Source organism: Mustela putorius, unplaced genomic scaffold, assembly GCF_011764305.1.
Source record: "Mustela putorius furo isolate JIRA1106 unplaced genomic scaffold, ASM1176430v1.1 tig00003845_pilon_pilon_pilon, whole genome shotgun sequence".
Lineage (NCBI taxonomy): Eukaryota > Metazoa > Chordata > Mammalia > Carnivora > Mustelidae > Mustela > Mustela putorius.
Window position 1 is genome coordinate 9,916,026 of NW_025421998.1, and position 18,983 is coordinate 9,935,008.

The window sequence follows — 18,983 nt, forward strand, 5'->3', positions numbered from 1 at the left end:
CTTATGAAGGTGAGAGTGTGTGTCAGACCTGTGGGTCTCAGGAGAGGCTGTCCCATTCCCACGCTGCTGTAAACACTTTCTGACCCGTGACCTTCCGCGGCTGCCTTGCCGTCCGAGAACACAAAGCCATCTGTTCCCATCTGTCTGCAGTGTGGTTCTGTTCCCACCCTGCTGCATGTGTGTGTCTTGTTTTAAGATTTTAATTATTTATTTGAGAGAGGGAGTGAGAGAGAGAGCAAGCAGGGGCAGGGTGAGGAGCAGAGAGAGAAGCAGGCTCCCTGCTGAGCAGAGAGCCTGCCGTGGGGCTCGATCCCAGGACCCCAACATCATGACCTGAGCCGAAGGCAGATGCTTAACCGACTGAGCCACCCAGGAGTCCCATTCTCTCTGTTTTATGTGGTTTCGGCCAAGGTAGATATAATTTTATATGTGACTTTCTTTGTTAAATATGCCATGTTTTCTGTACCCTCCTAGTTCTTGTCAGCAGCGCCCTTTGAAGCTGGTTTTCCTCTGGCCACACTTCCCTGGCTGTCCTGACCGTGCCGGGATGTCTGCATGACTTCCCCATGGTCTGTGCCCTAGACAACACTTTCTTGAGCAACCGTGCCGTGGTCTTTGTCACATTATGAATTCTTCCCCTCAGGGAAGTTTCCAGAAGCTGGGTTCCTAGTCCTAGATCATGAGTGTTTTCTGGCTCTGGATGTGTGCTGTGATACTAATTTGTGAGGTCTTGTTTATTTTGATTATTGTATTCAGGAGTAGGTAAGAGTGGGTTTCAAGAGTTCTGAGCCCGGACCTGCACCAGAGCCATCACCACACCAGGCCGCCCCATGTGCTCTCTGCTGAGTAAAGGGCTCGGGCACCCCAGGACAGCACATGGTGACCCTGGAAACCTGTCCTCCAGTTGGGGTGGCCCTCCAGGCCCCAAATGGTAACCTTCCCTTGGCCGGAAATCTGTAGTGACCACAAGAAAGGACGCCCCTTGGCCTTCTCCTGCCTTAGTGGCCTTGAGCACTCATCCTCTTGCTCTCCAGAATCCTGCAGCCAGCTTAGCCCTCCCTCTGGCTGCTCCCTGCAGTCTCAGGATATATGGTGATGCCCTGCGGTGACTGCGGAGTGCAGGGAGCACCATGAGGTTGCCCGCACTGTTCCACGTAGATCTCGGGGGTCCCGGAGTGGATCGCTGCACGAATGGTGAACAAGGGAGGGCTGGAGAGTGGGCTCCAGTCCGACGCCTCCTAACCTGGCCACGCTGCCCTGCTTGGACCACCACAGGCAGCCTTGGACTTGGGGCTCAGGTTTCCCTTCCTCACCCCGTCTGAACAGCTGTGCAGTCCTGCCCCCCCCCCCACCAGCCTCTCTGGCATGGTGTCTGGTCTGGGAGGATTGCTTGAGTGGGCTGGCAGGGCCCCCAGACCGCTTCCCCAAATCTCATACCTACAGGTACGGGGATGCTCTGTGCCACCTGCCCCTGTCCCTGCCCGCCTCTGTCCAGCCTTCTTCCCAGTCCCAGCAAGGAAATAAAGTCACCACCATCCTCTGTCCCTTTCATGGGCCCACCCAGCATGTTTTCGGCAGCTTGTGCATCTGGGCAGTGGGTGCTGGGCCTGGGGCCAGCCGAGCTGACACAGCCCTGCCCCCCAGGAGCCTGCAGCCTGGCGTGTGAGATGGTCACTGTCTGGTCCTCAGGGGCGTGTGATTGCCAGCGGGTCAGATGTGAGACTTGGACATGGCTCTGTGCAGGGAAGCCACGAGCTAGCGTACCGTCAGAATTGAAGGAGGAGGAGCCAGTTTTTGGCTTGGAGGGCAGTGAATGTTCCAGAGGGAAGGAGGGAGGGCCGTTCACAGAGGTCCTGGACATGAGTACTAACCTCTGCTAAGAATTCCATCCCAAGTGCAGAGGAGACCCTGCCAGGTGTCCCAACGGGGCTGCAGGGCAGGTTTGCATTCTGAGGAGGTTCCCTCTGGTTTGCGGTGCTCAGGCTGGGCCACAGCGGGGGTGACAGGGGCTCGGGGACTGCTCATGCAGCCTTGGGGGCTCACGGCCTTCTGGATGAGACAGCCAAGGTGCTGAGGCTGGGGAGAACAGTCTGGGTTTGAGCCAAATCCCCAGGCTTTAGTGCTCAGGCTTTCTTGCTCTCCCTTAGTTGTCCTGGTCCTTGTGGCAACTTGCAGTTCTGAGTTTCCTCCTTTAAAAGTAAGTCCACCTAGAGCTCCGATCTTGCTTCTAAATGTCATTCCCCACGGAGAGGATGCCGAGGGAGCACTTAAAGAAAGAGGAAGCATGAGATCCCAGAAAACTAACTGTCCAGACGACAGACTGAAGAACTATGACAACCGAAATGTAGCTTGTGGTCCTGGATGATGGCATCTCGAGCCCCAAAATACTGTGGTCTTTTCTATAAAGGACATTGGTGGGACGTCGGCTGCACTGGACGGAGGTCTGTTAATCCACTACAGGTAGCAGATTGATGAAAGTTCCTGATTTTGATCGTGGTGCTGTGGTTATACTGAGTGAGTATTGTTTTTAGGGAGCACACGCTGAGCTGTGTGGGGGTAGAGAGGCTGGCCGTCTGCAGCTCACCCTGACGGACAGATACGGAAAGGGGCTATGACAGAGCAGAGCAGACAGAGCAAACATTAGTATTGGGGATCCTACATGAAGAATATTTGGGGAATTGTGATACCAGGTTTTATGGATTTTCTGTAAGCTTACAGTTTTCTCAAGATAAAATGATGAAGAGAAATCCTGTTTAAAACCCAAAATATGCCTTCTGTGTGGACAGATTTTTTTTCAGTGTACTTCCCCCAACCGGACAAGCAGCCTAGAACACATGACACATGCGCACGCCACACAGCCGTAGTTTACACAGCCTCAGCTTCAGTGCACGGCATGGGCAACAATACAGGTGCACCTGGTTGGCCCGTCTGCTGCCTGGCGGTCTCGGAGGGTCTGTGGGAGGCCCTGGACCACCTGCCCCCAGGAGCCACGCGTCCAGGAGGGGAAGTTGATCGACAACACACTGCTTCTCTTTTCCCCATTCTTTTCAAAAGAAATAGAGGGAATATCCGTAATTGTGTGGGCATAATGTGCCTCGTGTGTGTGTCTGTGGACCGCTTCAAGCTGCATAAGCTTGTCCAAGGGAAGGTGGTTCCCAGAGCTTCAGTCCTGGGGCCTCAAGCTGTGGACAGTTCCCAGGCAGATGAATGTGAAGGAATAGATAGACCGCGTTTCCTCAGAGGCCTCCCAGCGCCTTGACTGTGCTGCTGCTTGGGTTTGTATCTGGTCCCCACTGCTCGGGGCTCCAGGACCCGCAGGGGCACAGTCTTGCTGTAATCACGTCGGCACCCTGTGAGCCTGAACGTGGTGAAGCCCCCATGTGATCTTTTAAAATTTGTTTGGGCAGATTTTGAGGGCGGTCACATGGGGATTTGATAGGTGGGCTCTGTCAAGTGTGCGGGACAAAACGTGTGTTCCACGGGGCAGGCGGACTGCTGTGTGGTCCAGGGAGGGGAGGAGCCATGGACGCGAGAGCTGGCCCTGTCCCTCCCTGCCCTCCTCCGGGGGGCCCCTCCCCTGACTTCTCCTGGCCGCCTCCCTCCTCTTGGGGACTGCACCCTCCTCCTGCCCCTCTTCCTGAGGTCCCTGCCCTCCTCCTGGCGGGGCCCTGCCTTCCTCCTTGGAGTGCTGCCTTCCTAGGGACCCCTCTCCTCCTGGGCCCTGCCTTTCCCTGCCCTCCTCCTGGGGACCTCCTCCTAGAGGTTCTGCCCTCCTCCCTCAGACTGGACACGTACCTGGAGCCCAAGGTCTGTGCCCCTTGATGTTTCTTTTCATTCAATGAAAATAATCACGTCTGACCTCTTGTGGGGCTGCTTGTTGGCCATCCCGGAAGGGGGTTGCAGCCAGCAGTGAGCTAGTGCGTCCGCGTCTGGAGGCTGGAGGAAGCTCTTGGCGCTGCTCTGGCCCCTGCACACTGATCCCAGGGGCAGGTGAGGGGAGCTATGTTGGCCGCCGGGCAGTGTGGGTGCTGTCCTCCTGCCGTGGCCGCCTCTCCCTCCCTCTCCACACTGGTGTCCCATGGAGGGCTACCATGGGGCCGCCAGGGCCCCAGAAGATGCCGCAGAAGAGGGGACCCTGGGGGGAGCTGCCCGGAGCTGCTGCAGCAGAGTTTGAAGTAGGCGCTGGGATAAGGTACACAGTAGTAGCTGATCTCTGTCACCTGTTACTGGAGAGCGAGAAGAACCTTATTCCATCCAGACTGCAGTTCGTACCGAGAGAGTAACGGGTGAGCAGCTCTGGGTGCATGAGGTCATGGAACTCCCCCGACTGATGTTGCTGAAGGCAGAATGCGTGTTTGGGTCCTGGGAGAATCAAGGGGAGATCTCATTGCTGATTCCTGTGGGTGGGATGCTCCCTCTGGCGGGAAAGCCAGACCAGGACGTGCAGACAGAGGGGGTGGGTAAGGAAGAACTTGTTGAGCGGGAAATCCACATCCGAACAAGGGCTTGCCATGTGTATGCACAAGACCCGCCATGTGTATGCACTGCTTTCCTCTGTGTCCTGGATGCCCTTCTGCTTCCTCTTACGGGTGGCACATGTGTTTTAGCAGTTGGGGTTCTAGCATCTTGGCCACTGAATCAGCCAGAAGCCTGATCGGCCACTAGGAGCGCATATCGCTCACTTGGCCTTTTCAGACCTTGGAATCCAAACCATCTAGTGTTCTCAGGACGGGAGATTTCCAAGAGGAGACGGCACGCAGGTGTTGGGGTGACGTGGTCAGAGGAGCGGGTGCACAGGCCGCAAAGGGGTCCAGCCCTGCCGTCGGTGTGAGTTTAGTGGAAACACAGAAGAGGCCATCCGGATTCGGGCTTAGAGTGGTGACTGCTCCCTCCCTCGGGAGGGTGTTTGGATGTTAGAAAACAACATGTTTTGTTGTCATGAAAGCCACATGGTTCTGGTTTCAGAAAGGAGAGATGGTCTGTACTCTGGAGCGCATACCCCGGCGCAGAGCCCAAGCTAGCGTGGGTTAGCGTAGGGTGCGCGTGGCAAGTGCCTTGTGCTGGGACAGTTAACAGCTGTTTGGAGGAAGAGTGCCGTTGGGGTCTCCACTTCATTGCATGCCACAGTGGACCAAAGTGTGTGTCCCCCCCAACCCCCGCTCACTGGCGGAAGTCCAGTCCTGAAGCCTGCTCACTGCCTCTCCGTGTTATGTGCAGAAATAGAGTTGTTGCAGCCCTCATTACTTCAGAGGAGGTCACACTGGGGGAGCGGGGTCAATCCAGGATGACCGGTGTCCTTATAGAGAGGGAGAATTGGGGGCTGCCTGGGTGGCTGTTGGCTGAGCTCAGACTCTCGGTTTCGACTCAGGTTGTGGTCTCACGGTTGTAGGCTCAAGCCCCGTGTCAGGCCCGGCGCCAAGTGGGGAATCTGCTGGAGGCGCTCTCTCCCGCCCTCTGCCCCTCCCCTGCCTGCTTGTGCACACTTGCTCTCTCTAAAATGAGTGAATCTTTTTTTTTTTTCAACAAGGAAAGTAAGGTCATAAGTTAAATATTAAGCTGTGGACAAGCTGCAGAAGAATATCTGGAATCCTTACTTTTGCATTACCCTAAATAAAGAGCTGCTAAGAATCAAAAAGAAAAAGGTACATCATCTTTCTCTCTTTCTCAGTCTCTTTTCTTTCAAGGATTTTCCCGACTCCCAATTCACTCACTGCTCCGGAGCAAAAAACAGCTTTTCACAGCTTTGCTTCCCTCTTCTGACATCACACCTGGTAACCTTGCCTCCGGTTTAAGAATGAGGAGCTGTTACCAAAGAGAACTCTTCTGTCCACCTGCTTCTGGACCCACCTGCCTGCCTTCCTGGCCATGTGGACTTGACCCCACCTTCATGGCTAATAATCCTGCGTTCACACCAGCCCCTGCTCGTGGCCAGCACCCCTCTCTTGCATTCGTTCCTGCTATCACCCCTTCTCTTGTCCTCCATCGTGAGACTCTCCTTTGTCCCTGGATCACTCCATTGGCATCTAGATAAGCCCTAACCCCAGACCTCCCAGGGGGGCACCCCCTCTGCTTGCATTGCTGTCCATCCATGGCCAAGCCGTGGACTGAGTGTCCTTGCTCTCTCCCCTCAGCACTCCTCATCAGACTTCCAGTTCCGCCGGTTTCCCTGAAATGAATCTTATCAAGGACGTGAGACCTACCCCTGGTCACAGCCTGCGGTCAGGTTTGGGTAACATCTGTAAGAGTGTCTCTATGGCACATGGCATGGGCTCACTTCCCAAACTGCTTGATTCTCCAGCTCCTGTGAGCCCCGCCTTCTCATCGCCTCCTCTCTCTACCCCGTTATCCCCTCTCTCTGTACCGCTGTTTGGAGGGCCCTCAGCTGTCTCTGCCCCTCGTGCTCTCCAGCAGCACACTTGCCCTAAGGAATGTCACTCCAGTGCTAGGGGCCATCTGGGTGCTCCCAGCACCCACCTGTGAGTGGAGCCTGCCCGCTGCTCTGTATCCAAGCCCTCTCACCTGCACTGCACCCTGGTGGCCACAGTCCCTGTTGGGAGTTTCCCAGCCATCTGCACGTGAATACCCCAGACTTCTGTGTTCAACACCGAAGTGGCTTCTCTATGTGAATGCCTGTGAGGCTCTTCATACTCAGTGTGTCCAAACAGAGCCTCTGATCCCCACTCAAAACCTTCTCTTTCCACAAGCTCCTGCCCCAGCTGCCCCGTGCGATTCCCCGAATTCCTTCCCCCCACCCTGTCACCTGCCACCAACCACAGCTAGACAGCCTCTCGTGGCTCCTTTGCTGGAACCCAGGTCTGACGTACCTTCCTGCCCTGCACTGTTGCTCAGCGGGCCTCCCGGTTTCTGTCCCCACCCGGCGCCCTTACCCACGCAGCACTGGAATGACCCTTTTAAAATGGTCCCATGTGACACCTTCGGTGCAGTGACTTTGTATTTCAGGGTAAAGGGTACAGTCCTCCCCGCTGCCTGCAGGGACGCCCTTCCAGTATCCCCACTGGGTTGTCTCGCTCTCATTCCCACAGGGGACACCCTGGGTTTTGCTTCTCGTTTGTTGTCTCCCCACTTGAGTGTGGGATCATGAGGTCGGGAGCTCAGTCTAAGCAACGTGTCCCCAGCACCCAGATGCCTGGCGAAAAGAAGTTTCTCAGGGACCGCCACCGTGGATGGCGAGGACAGAAACCCACCCTTATCCAGCAGACCTGAAGTGTTGGAGGTTTCTACCCATCGAAGGCAGACCTTAAAATAGGTTTTAGACTGCAGGGTACCTGTTAGGTTCTGTGCTGCCTACTAAGTTTAATTGCCCCTAGAAAACAAACCTTCTCGCTGTTGTTACTGCTGGAAATCCCGCTTTCTGTAGCATCGATCATTTGTATCTGTGTTGCCTGTTACAAAATGTGATTGGATTGTGCCCCACCTCCGTAACAAAGATTTCCATCTCGAGGCTGATGGATCCTTAGCAGGTTTTTGTTGATGTTGTTTTCCTGAAGCTCCTGGGATGAATCCTGCCACCAGGAGAGAGAGCCTTATTCTAAATGAGCCTGAATGAGCTCCCGTGTGTTAAAAGGTGTAGTTCTTCTGCTCTTTGTATCCCACATCATTTATTTATTTATTTTTCAGATTTTATTTATTTATTTGACAGAGAGAGACAGAGAGGGAACACAAGCAGGCAGGGGTAGAGGGAGAGGGAGAAGCAGACTTCCCACTGAGCAGGGAGCCTGATGTGGGACTCAGTCCCAGTACCCTGGGATCATGACCTAAGCCAAAGGCAGATGCTTAATGACTGAGCCATCCAGGTGCCCCATTCCACATCCTTTAAATTCATGGCACTTTATTAAGATGTGTTTATGGTGCCAGGAGTTGCTGACTTATGGCCAAGATGGACATAGGAGCCATGGAACCTGCCTGGCCGGGTGGGAGCCATGCCCATGCCAACCCCCATGTTCCCAGTATTGGTCTTTGGATCTTTAGCCTTGTTGATCCAAGAGCCGTCCTGTCCCCAGCCTCCCTATGAACTGAGTGCATTTGAGGCTCACCTCCCCCCAGCAGGTGCTCACGAGGAAGCCTCCCTCCGCCATGGTCCTCCCTTTCCTAGGAAACCGATTCGTTCCGTGGGTGCGTGAGCTCGGGCAGACTCCACCCAGAAAGCAGAATTAAAGGTTGGGATTCCGTTAGCTATAATTTATCACCACATGATCTGTGCCCAGCCAGGGAACAAAAACAAAACAAGCCAAGAAGCTCTAACTTCTTTAAATTGCAAAAGTAATTCATGGTCACAATAAAAGCAAAAAGTGAAACTCACACGGTACAAGGTCACATAGGATAAAAGGTAGGATCACTTTCTCGGTTCCCGACCTCGTTCTGCACAGATGGGCATTTATGTGTCTTCTCGGTTCAGGACCTACGGGCATCATCACACCCTCCCCCAAAGCCTCTTGTGGCTCTGTTACACGAAGACACCGTCATTTATGTAACCAGGGCCCTTGTATTGGTTTGCAACTCACTCTTCGTGTAAACAGAGCCGAAATGAACATTCCCGTCCATAGATCATTGGTCAGTGAATGGCTGTGTACTTGGAAGGGTCGATCAATGACACAGCGTTGGATCAATGATAGATAAATGATTGAGAGCTGGGAGAGAAGCCGGTAGATGGTAGATTCCCAGAAATGTAATTGCCATATCGAAAGATTTACGTGTTCATGACTGTACATGCGTGCATATAAAATTTGTTTTAATAACCATCATTAAAGGGCGAACTGTCCCTTAGAATAATATGCGAGGGCACCAGGGCTTGGCCATTCCTGGTTCAGGTGCAGAGTCATCTGGGTCAGGCGTCCTGTACCACTGGTCCCCCTTGCCAAGTCACTGTCCCCAGTGATGAAGGCAGACTCTCAGGTAGTCCATCATTTTGGCGCTGTTTCTTTAGCTTCCAGGAACTCTCAAAGACATCTGGGGGCAAAGGGACAGACCTGAAGAGGTCATTTGCTCTCCTACCCGCCCTGAGACCTTGACAGTCGAGAGTGGAGTAAAGTTTGCACCTGCCACGTTCCGATGCTTACTCTTTTTGGTGTTTGGTGGAACCTTTTGTTTTTCCGGGTTTAGGAGGGCTGTGGCTGCCTGCGGTGTTCTGGCTTACCTGTCATTCTTGGGGATCCATGGTCGAACATGAGCAGAACTAGAAAGCCCCACTTTGTCCGACGGGCATGGAGGTACGGCAGGCTGGAGGTCATCTGTCATCCTCTGCTAGGGATTTTTGCTTGGGATGTCGGATTTTTAGTTCTAAGCAATCATCAACCTGGGAAGCTAAGCGGTGCCAGTGAATGTTCTGCTTTCAAAGAGAATTCGTTTCTAACTCTTGGTGATCATCAGTATTTTTGTAATCCTGTAATCCTACCCTCATGGTACATAAGCACCCTTTCCCCCAAATAAGGCATTCCAGGTGATAGAAACTGTGCACAAAGCAGATGTGCCTTGCAGATGAGCTGGGATTTTGAGGGGGACATTGTATCTACGAATACATTTTCTTGACGGTTGTAATTGACCAAAAATGAAGCCCCTGGTGGCAGCCCCCCTCTGAATCTTCAGGCTCTTGCCTTCTGGGTTGTTGGGACCTGCCTGGACACTGTGGTCCTTTGTGATTTTTCTGCCATTCAGGACTCACACTCTGCTTCCCGGAACTCCCTGTTCTCTGAGCTTCGGTCAATCTGCACATCTTCCCTCCCACACAGTCTGCCCAGACCCCAGTCAGCCTTTCCCCCAGGTTCCCCTGCCCTGTCCCTGCCCTCGTGTCCCTGCCCTCCTACTCTACCAAGGTGCCCGCCCAGCTGTCGTGGAGGGGACGCTGCGCCCTTGCTGACAACGGTGCTGCTGCCCCAGAGAGGCTGTTGGCGGCTCCCCAGTCCCAAATTACAGGAACGCCAGCCCTGCTTGCCCTTAGGCTCAGGCAAGACTTTTTCTGAAACCAGAGCACAATAAGTTAGACAAGTTGACATCAGATGCTAATAAAGATCACATGTTGGCCTAAAAGTAGACTGCTCCCACTGGAAGAGGTTGTGGTGGTTTTGGGGAGCTGCTTTGGATGGGCAGCCCTGACCTACAGATACAGCACGGGGACGGGTATTATTAGGGAGGGGTCGTGTCACTGCCCTGAGCTCGGGAACCATGTGGCCACCAACAGAGAGCATGGGCATGGCCCCCTGATGGTCTGCTCTGTGGGTCTCCCTGGCCAGGTGCACCCACCAGGGGACCATCTCCACAGGTGGACCTAACAACACCACCTTCCCCACAAGGGACATTTTACTCAACCAAACCCAGCAATAATCACTTAAACACCCTGTAGCCGAAATACCCCTCAGGACAGAAACTGAATGGAAAAGGAATAGGGTTACCCTAAATTTTGTTTTGGAATAAGTTAAAACCTATAGAGAAGTTGTAGGAATAATACAAAGAACTCTGGTCGATCGTGTTCCCTGATTGCTAATTAGTAATATTTAACACATTTTAAAGCTTTATTTACTTATTTTAGGGGAGGTAGGGGCAGAGGGAGAGGGAGGGAGAGAATCTCAAGCAGACTTTCCGCTAAGCATGGAGCCCGGCATGGGGCTTGATCCCATGACATGTGAGATCATGACCTGAGCCAAAACCAAGAGTCAGACGCTTAACGAAATGAGCCCCCCAGGCGCCCCCCAGATTTTTCCAGCTGATCGATGTTGGGCGAGTTACTTCTCTGATCTCACTGCTTGCGAGTCTGATTTGTAGACATCAAGTGCTTCCTTTACCAGAAAGACCTCCATGTCTGTTACCGGAAAACAGGGAGCGCAGCACGGAATCCTTAACATCAGCCACGCGCACGTGTCTGCTCTGCAGACCATATCACCTTTCCCGGATGTCCTACTGATGTTCTCAATGGCCTTCCTCCTTCCTGGTCCATGACCGGTACAGGACCACTGTTGGCACTGGGCTGTGTCTCTGTCATGTACCCAGAACACGCCTCTGTGCCTTGCCTATCCCTGGTCTTCCCTGTGCTCCGTACAGTGACTGAAAGACACCTGGCTGGTAGGGAGGCCCCGGGGGCCCCGTCAGGCTGTATGTGTGACCACAGAGAGGGAGTCTGCGTCCTCCACCGGGTTCAGCTCACATGGCTCCTGACTTGTGAGATCAGCACTGGGGTTGAGGGCTCAGGGCGGAGGTGTCCTCTGTAGGCTTTTCCCCTTTATCATGAGGAAGTACTTCTTGAAGGAAGGCAATTCGAGACGAGGTTCGCTTGCTCTTGTCCCCCAGGCTTCCCCTCGCTGGTTTTACTGTGCATTGATATCCGCAGCCGATTCTTGGATCATTCTGCGTTTACTAGGCCTCAGTCTGCTGTGGGAACGTTTGTTCCTTTCCCTTCCCCTTACTTACGTGTGTTTGTCCGTGAGGACACATTATTCTGTTCCGTGGCTCACAGCCATTACTACCAGTGTTCATTTAGAGACTCACGCTGCCCCACTGGGGCTTGGACGTGTCCCCATCTATGTACTCGCTCGCTTCCGAGGACAAGATGTCCCGTGCTCTGTGGACAGGGATGTTTGGGACCGGCTGGTTCACTGTCTCAGGGCTTGTCCTGGGCCTTGCGGGATGTTTAGTGGCCTATCTGGCCCCTCCCCACTGGATGCCCCCGACACCCACACTTACACAGCTGTTGTGACAAACCAGAATGTCTCCGACATTGTCACACATCCCTCGGGTGGCAGAGTCCAGCCTTGCGGGTCCCAGCCCGGAAGCACTGAGGAAAAGGATATCGCTTCCTTTGTTGAATGTTAGTGTCAGAGAGATGCTAATTCAAACCTTCCAGTAGATTAGGCAGAAAAAGCCTTATTTTCTTTATTTCTTCTAGCAACTCAAGGCTGAAAGAGTGTTTAGGCTCTTGTCTATGAAGAATTTGGAACCTCCCCAGAAGTAGACAGAACAGTGAGGTGAACCCCCACGTACCCCTTAGCCTGCTGCAGCCGCACTCCATTGACCTCCCCCTGATCTCTTTTGATGAGAATCTCATGTCAAAACATCACTTATTTGTAATTATTTTACAGTATTTCTTGTTCTGTAAAAGATCACTATTTTTTTTAAATCGGAACAGTCATCATTCCTAATTCCTTAATATCATAAAAAAGTTCAGTATTCAAATCTACACCATGTAGAGTTGTATCTACACCATGTGTGCACGGTCCCGGTGCCCCTGAAAGATGGCGCTGCCCCAGGAAGGGCTCGGCTCAAGGATCTGGTTCCCACGGAGGCTTTGATCCAGAAGGGTGCGCCCAGGCCCGGCCACACCACAGGCCCCAGCTCTGTGCTCACACTGCACGGGTGCCTGCCCACCCTGAGCTGGTCACCAGGCCTCCTAGAGGTCACTCTGCGTCCCCACCCACTTCAAGATGGACAGGTAGACCTGGGTGGGGGGGGGTTCTTTTCTTAGACACCATCACTGCCTTCCTCCCCAAGGGCTCCAGCTTCTTTGAATGCAAACAAATTCCTAATTACTGGGATCCCAAGCACTTAAACTTGAGATGAAGTCTTTGGGGCCGAAGTTCCACATGAGTTCTTTCTGTGCAAATGCTCTCTCTTTGTGGGGGGGGCGGTGCTGTGGTTTGGTCCAGTATGGTGAGCCAGGCCTGAGGTACCCCCCAGAAGAAGATAGGTCAGACGGGATCAATAAATAATTGAGTCTGTGCCCCATACACGAGGGGATTATATGCAGCCCCCCATGTGACAGCTGGTGTAAGCCTGTGTGATAGTCCCCCCACTGTGGCATTGAGGGTGCTGCGGGTTAGAAGTCGGGAGGCTCATGGAGCAGTGGGAAGGGGGAGTCTGAATCCACGACTGGCAGGTTCTAAAGTCCGTGCTCTCACTGTGGAGCCAGAAATTCTCTACCTGATTGATGCTTCTAGACTGCGTGGGGGGTGGGCCCTGGGGGAAGCTGGGATTCCTGGGGAGTACCTGTTTCTTAAGTGGAAGGCTGAGGACTTACTCATGGTTCCATCCTGTTCTTTAACAAATCCGGTTTTAGGAAATAGCATTGTACCAAACACAGTCAGTCATCTTTGCTGTTGCGCACGTTTCTGTTACTAGAGATGGATTTTAAGAAACCTTGATGTCCAGGCACCTGGGTGATTAAGCATCTGAGTCTTGGATCCCAGGGTTGCAAGATCGAGCCCCGTGTCGGGCTTTGCACTCAGCACAAAGTCTCCTTGAGACTCTCTCTCGCTCTGCCCCTCCCCTGCGCAGGCTTGCACTCTCTCTCTCTCTAAAATAAAAATAAATAAATCTTTAAAAAAAAATAAAGCTTGACATCTAGCGGTGTATCCTGGGAAAATAGACACACACATGCACACTGAGACTCTGGTACGAAAATGAGGTAGGCAGTTCTGTCGGTGAGCAGGAAAGACTGGAAACCGTCCACATAGCACCGTGGTCCACATGGCCACGTGGGCAGACCCCTCGCAGGCGCAGAGACATGAAAGAAGCATCGTGCCTGGGAGATATTTACAATGTAACCTGAGTCTGCACCAGCCTGATTGCAAAACCGTCTGTCCTGTGATCCTAACTATGTCAGTGTGTCTATTTATAAATACCTGTGCAGAAGAATACTAGAAGGGCACACTCAGAGTTTTAACCAAGAGGGGAATTGTCAGTGAATCTCGGTTTCTTCCCCTTTGTCCCTTACTGTTGTCAAATGTTACTATGAAAACTTATTTTTATAATTAAAAAAAACTAGTATCTCTGGGTGTGTGTGTACGTGTCAGGAATTTCTACTTTATGTGCCCCCCCCCACATGTCCCAGGAGCGGCTGGCGTTGTCCTTACACACAGGAAAGTGCGCTTCCCCAGGTCGGCTCCACCCTGAACGGAGTCCTCCTCCGTTTGAGAGCTAAGGGAACCGCCGCTCACGGCGCCTGGACCCGTGCTTGCTCGTCCTCGCAGTGCTGGGCACAGGCAGCACCTGCCACCGCTATGGGGCCCTCTGTCAGGACTTGGGTGCCCCCCCCACCCCGGTGCTTCCACTCACCTGAGCCCCTGATTCCTGGTCCTGGAAACCCAGGGGGAGCCCACCAGACAAAGAGGCCTGGTGTAGGGCGGAGGGAAGGTGTGAAGAGTTGCCAGCAAATCATCGCGGCAGAGTGGAAGGGGCCGCGCTTTCCAGCGGGGGCCTTGCTGGATTTTTTCCTGAGCACAAAGAAAACCGAGTGTGGGAGAAGCGACTACAAGCGTGCTGCAAGCGACGCTTCCCCAGGACCCTCAGGGAGCTGCAGAGCAGAGCAAGAATGAGGAGGGAGCTGTGGCCCTGCTCCCCCAGGAGCTCCAGGAAGGGGGAGAGGAAGCGGACGTGTCCATGACAACAGCAGTGGGCCCTCGTGACTGGTGAGGGCCCAAGTAGGAGCCCTTGGGTGAAGCCAGCAGACCAGTTGGTGGCACCGCCGTACACACGGGGAAACTGAGGCCCAGCTTCGCTTGGCTCCAAACACTTGGAATCCCTTTGCTGTCTACAGTCCACCGAAGGAGGATTGCATCTTTTCTAAAATAGCTTTTATTTAAGTTTTTGACAAAATGATACCACTTTATCGATACTGCCTTTGTCAAAGTCACAGGCTACACAAACCCCTTTGAGGAAAAATAAGTACAGAGGAGCAAGTCAAAATCGAGTCTTCCAAACAGTCTGTCTGGTTTGAAAGGGAGCCACAAAGGTAGGCCACCCTTGCTTTCAGTCTTGTCACCCGCCTCTTGGGCTGAGAGCCGTTCAAGGAGGGAAGTCTGCTGGGGGACCCTGAAATGTGTGGTTGACTTTCAAGAACTATTCAATGCATTATATATATTTTTAAATTTTATTTATTCATTTATTTGAGAGAAAGAGAACAGACTCACTGCTGAGCAGGGAGCCCGATGTGGGGCTTCATCCTGCAATCCTGGGATCAGGACCTGAGCCGAAGGTAGACGCTTCACCAACCGAGCCCCCTAGGAGCCCCTCCCTCAGTGAGGTGTTGTTTTTTTGTTTTGTTTTTATTTTTTTGTTGTTCCTGTTTTTTAGATTTTAACTCCTTTAGAAAGGATTTGCAAGGACTGAAAATATGTTTTCATTGAAACTTGGACGTCAGCAGTTTATAATGCAGATTTCTTTTAAAGTGAGTTTGCCTCAGCAGACTTGAACAAGACCATCACGTACATTCCTATTACCTTGAACCCAGCCATGTAATAACATGGGGGCAGTTTCAGTTATCCTCTCAAAGTAGAACCATTAATTTAGAACAGAACTGGAAAAAGATGTTAGATTTCCATTATTTTTCACTAAAATTTATCTAGTCTAATCCTGGTTCTGCCCCAGTCTGAACTGAATTTAATTTCCCCCAGACTTATTACAAATGCCTGATCAAGGGGCTTTGAGCACACCGGAATCAGAAACCTTCTTGGGTCGCTCCTAGGAAGCCACAGATCCCTTGTGGCTCAGAGGATCGTCTGGTGCTGGGAAGCGTCATGCCTGCAAAGCAGCAAACCAGAACAGACGCCCTGGGGTCAGGTCCAGGCTCCAGCAGTTTCCATCTGCTGGATGCTGGGCCAGCCCTTCCGCAATATTGAGACTCACATCTCTCATCTTGTTGGGGGACAGTGACACGGGCCTTGCAGGGCATTCACGTTGGGCCCTGGCATGGCTGCTGCAGTTTTCAGAGGTGGAGCTCCCCACCTGCCCAGGCAGAGGTGTGGGCCCCTGGCACCGTCCACCTGCCTGGACACCGCTGACTTTCCCACTTTCCTCCTCGTGGCCCCAGCCGGATGGGTACCATCAGCACATCCCACTTCCTGTCCCTGGCAGTTGGTGGATTACAGCCTGACTTCTCCATAAGTGTTGACACGCCTCCGCCCCGCCAGTGTTCATAAGAAAGTTTCTGAAAACCTCAGTTTACATCCTTAACCTTGGAAAATGTGCTGAAAGCAGACCTGGGAGATCTCCCAGCTCAGAACGGTTGATTGAAGGTAAGGAAGGAAGACCAAGCTGGCCAGGGAGCTCCTGGCTCAGAGCCCTCCACTCCCTACTCTCTTGGCTTCTAGGCCAGTGTTTGGGCCCCTCCCCCAGCCCTGCTCAATCCATGCATCCTGGGGTGGGGCAGACAGCACTGGGTGCAAAGAACTGGAAGTACCCCACTTTCTATCTTTGCACGGTGGTCTGGGCCAGAGTAAAGGGCTTCTCAACCCAGTAGGGGGTTCTGAGCCTGTGAGTCAACCAGCAACATGTGCCTGGTGCATGACATGGGAGTGAGCTGGACAGCAGAGAGGTAACCCCCACGGCTGACCTGCTGGGGACCCAGGGCCAGAAGCCATGCTCCCCAGAGTGCAGATCGGGGCCACTGGGATGACGTCACTTCCATCCTGATGGTTCTCAAACTCCTCCCATTTGGTCTGCTGCTTTCTCTGTGCAGGGAGTGCATAAAAAGTGACAGCAGGGCTCCAGGAGTGCCACAAGGTTTTATTACCACTCCAAGTGTTTTATCATAGGCCACAGGGCCCTGCTGGCAGGGGCTGAGCGGCCTGATGGAGCATCCCTGCCCCCCTCACCTCTGCAGAGAAGCATCTTACCCTATTGATGGGATTACGTTCCCTGCAATAGTACCATTTTATGTTTGAAAGCAATGATTTACTTAGATTTTTTTTTTTTTTTTGCAACAGAAAAGAGGAAAATTGAGGAATCAGGGGTTTGTTTTTCCCACTGAATTGTCCGGTCAGGAGGCTTCTGTTCCCAAATTTGCAGGCCTGATTCAGGGTCCGGGTGGGGGCCCTTCCCTGCCGTCTGCAGCCCACAGACATGGGGTGCTTCATTCCTTGAAAACACGCCTCAAGGGGGCAGGCACAGGGGGCCAAGACCTTTCCAAAGGGGGCTCTTCTTAGCCTGAGTTGGGCCTGCCCTGTGAGGTCAGCGCTACTCACAGACTCCCCATTTCACAGATGAGGAGACTGAAGCACAGGCCCACGGTGCCAGGTTCCTGCAGCTGGTTCTCGTTGAAGCTAGACTGCGGCCCAGTCTGATTCTAGAGCCTCCCCACCCCCGCTTTGCCGAGGGAGGCCTCAGTGGTCCTTAAACATCCTCAGGGCAAACACTGCTTTGAACCTGTGGTCGACTCCCCGAGCAGTGCTCACGGCCCAGAGGGGGAAGTGAGTCTCCGCTAGTATGGAGCCTGCTTGAGGCAGTAGAGGCTGGCACTGCGGGCCTGCGCTGCTAGTTCACCCCCATCCGGGTGTGACCCACACCCATATGTACCCTTGACAGTCCCAAGCCCGCCCGGGAGACCATAGGCCGACGGGAGGAATCTCCCCTGGCTGAGCTGTGAGCTGCGCAGGGCAGAGACCCAGGCAGGTGCCCTGGGCTGAGATCTCACGTCCGTATTTGTTTGCAGAATGAGCCCCAGCACTGCCCAGGTGGTGACTGACCAGGCACCTCATGGTGCTGGATGTCCCTTCAGCGGCTGGCTTTGGGAGGTACGGTAGAAGGTGGCCACCCGTTACCAAGCATTTCTCTTGGTGTCTCAGTAATCGCTGACGTCCTCTCCTGTGTAGCACTGGACACGTCCCCTTCCACCCCCAACTGCTGCTGCGTGGGGTGGCTTCTTGCCTTTCTGTCGTGGGGGGTTTGTCCCATCACTGGCCAGCAGCTCTGCTGTGTGTGGGAGGGGGCTAGAGCAGAGCAGCCAGCGTACGTGGCGAGGCCCTGCCCCTGGGGCACCGTCTGTGTCTGCCCCTGCCCCGGGCCCGGCAGCCCGGCCTGCTCTGGGAATCCAGAAGCCGTGGACTTGGCCTGGTGACAAAGTACATCTTAGCTTTTAATACTGAAGACTATATATAGACCTCCGGGGGGAGGGGTGGTGGCTGCGAGCGGCAGGGAGGGGAAGGGCCGGTTTAAAGAAAAATGCATTTGGGCCGGTCAGGAGGTTCAGTACGGGGGCCGGACCTGATTTGGGGCAGGGAATTGATAAACAGACTTCAGCGTGATCAAACTGTTCTGGAGAAGCTGACAGTGGTCGTCGTCCCAGAGAGGCTCCCTGACACTGAGCGTAGAGAATGCCAGGAGCTCGCCGGGCTTGGCAGAGGACAGGGCAGACAGCATTCTAAGGAATTATCTGGACCCATTTGTAGTTTCTAAATCCGTTTCTCGTTCGTGTTACTGCGTGCATTCGTTTATATTTCGACCTTCAGGCAAAAGACCTTTCTTCGTTGTTTAAAGGTCACTTTTACAGACTGCCGCGCATCAGCTGTATTTGAATATTTGATTTGTTTCGTGGAAGTGTAACTTCCGTCCAGTGAAATGTGCACTACCGGAAAGAGATGAGTAGGTTTCTATAAAAACGCATGCGAGCTGCAAGCTCGTCCCTCGGTCCTGATTGGCTCCCAGGGGATTGTCACGGTGTGGCCCGGCAGACGTGGTGACCTGCCCCCGGTGCGCTGTGCCTCCAGGCTGACCCTGCCTCCCCTCCAGCGAGGACAGTCCTTGTAGGACTGGACGATCCCCATTCCTGCTCCTGTGTTCACTACTTTGCAACAGGGACTTGACCCCACGGCTCGCCCTCTCCTGCCAGCCAAAGTTTACACCAGGGAAAAGGGACAGAGAGGGGGCAAGAGAGCTGAGGCCACTTGGTCAGGACCAGGTGACATTTAGAGGCCACCGGAGCTCCCACTCCGCCGAGGACACAGACTCCTGAGGGACTTGGCAGACAGGCCTGGATTCAGAGAATACTCGGACTCTGGGTGCCCTGCATTTCCATTTCGCTGTCGCGGGAGCACAGGATCGGGGCTCTTTCTGGCCTGTCGGCCTGAGGGTCCATCCCCCACCTCAGCCATACTGGAGGAGTGGGGACCCCGTGGGGGCCACTTGCATCAGGCCCAGGGAAGGCGCTGATTGGTCTTGACTCACCAGCGTGGCTTGACTCACTACTTAGTAGACCTAGGGGAGGC

The 18,983-nt window shown here is 53.6% G+C and overlaps 1 protein-coding gene across 4 annotated transcripts in view; it reads left to right on the top strand.

Moving 5' to 3' along the window:
- The window catches only part of GRB10 (growth factor receptor bound protein 10), a 169,265-nt gene that overhangs the window by 117,249 nt on the left and 33,033 nt on the right, over window positions 1–18,983 (top strand). The gene's annotated exons all lie outside the window — the stretch shown is intronic.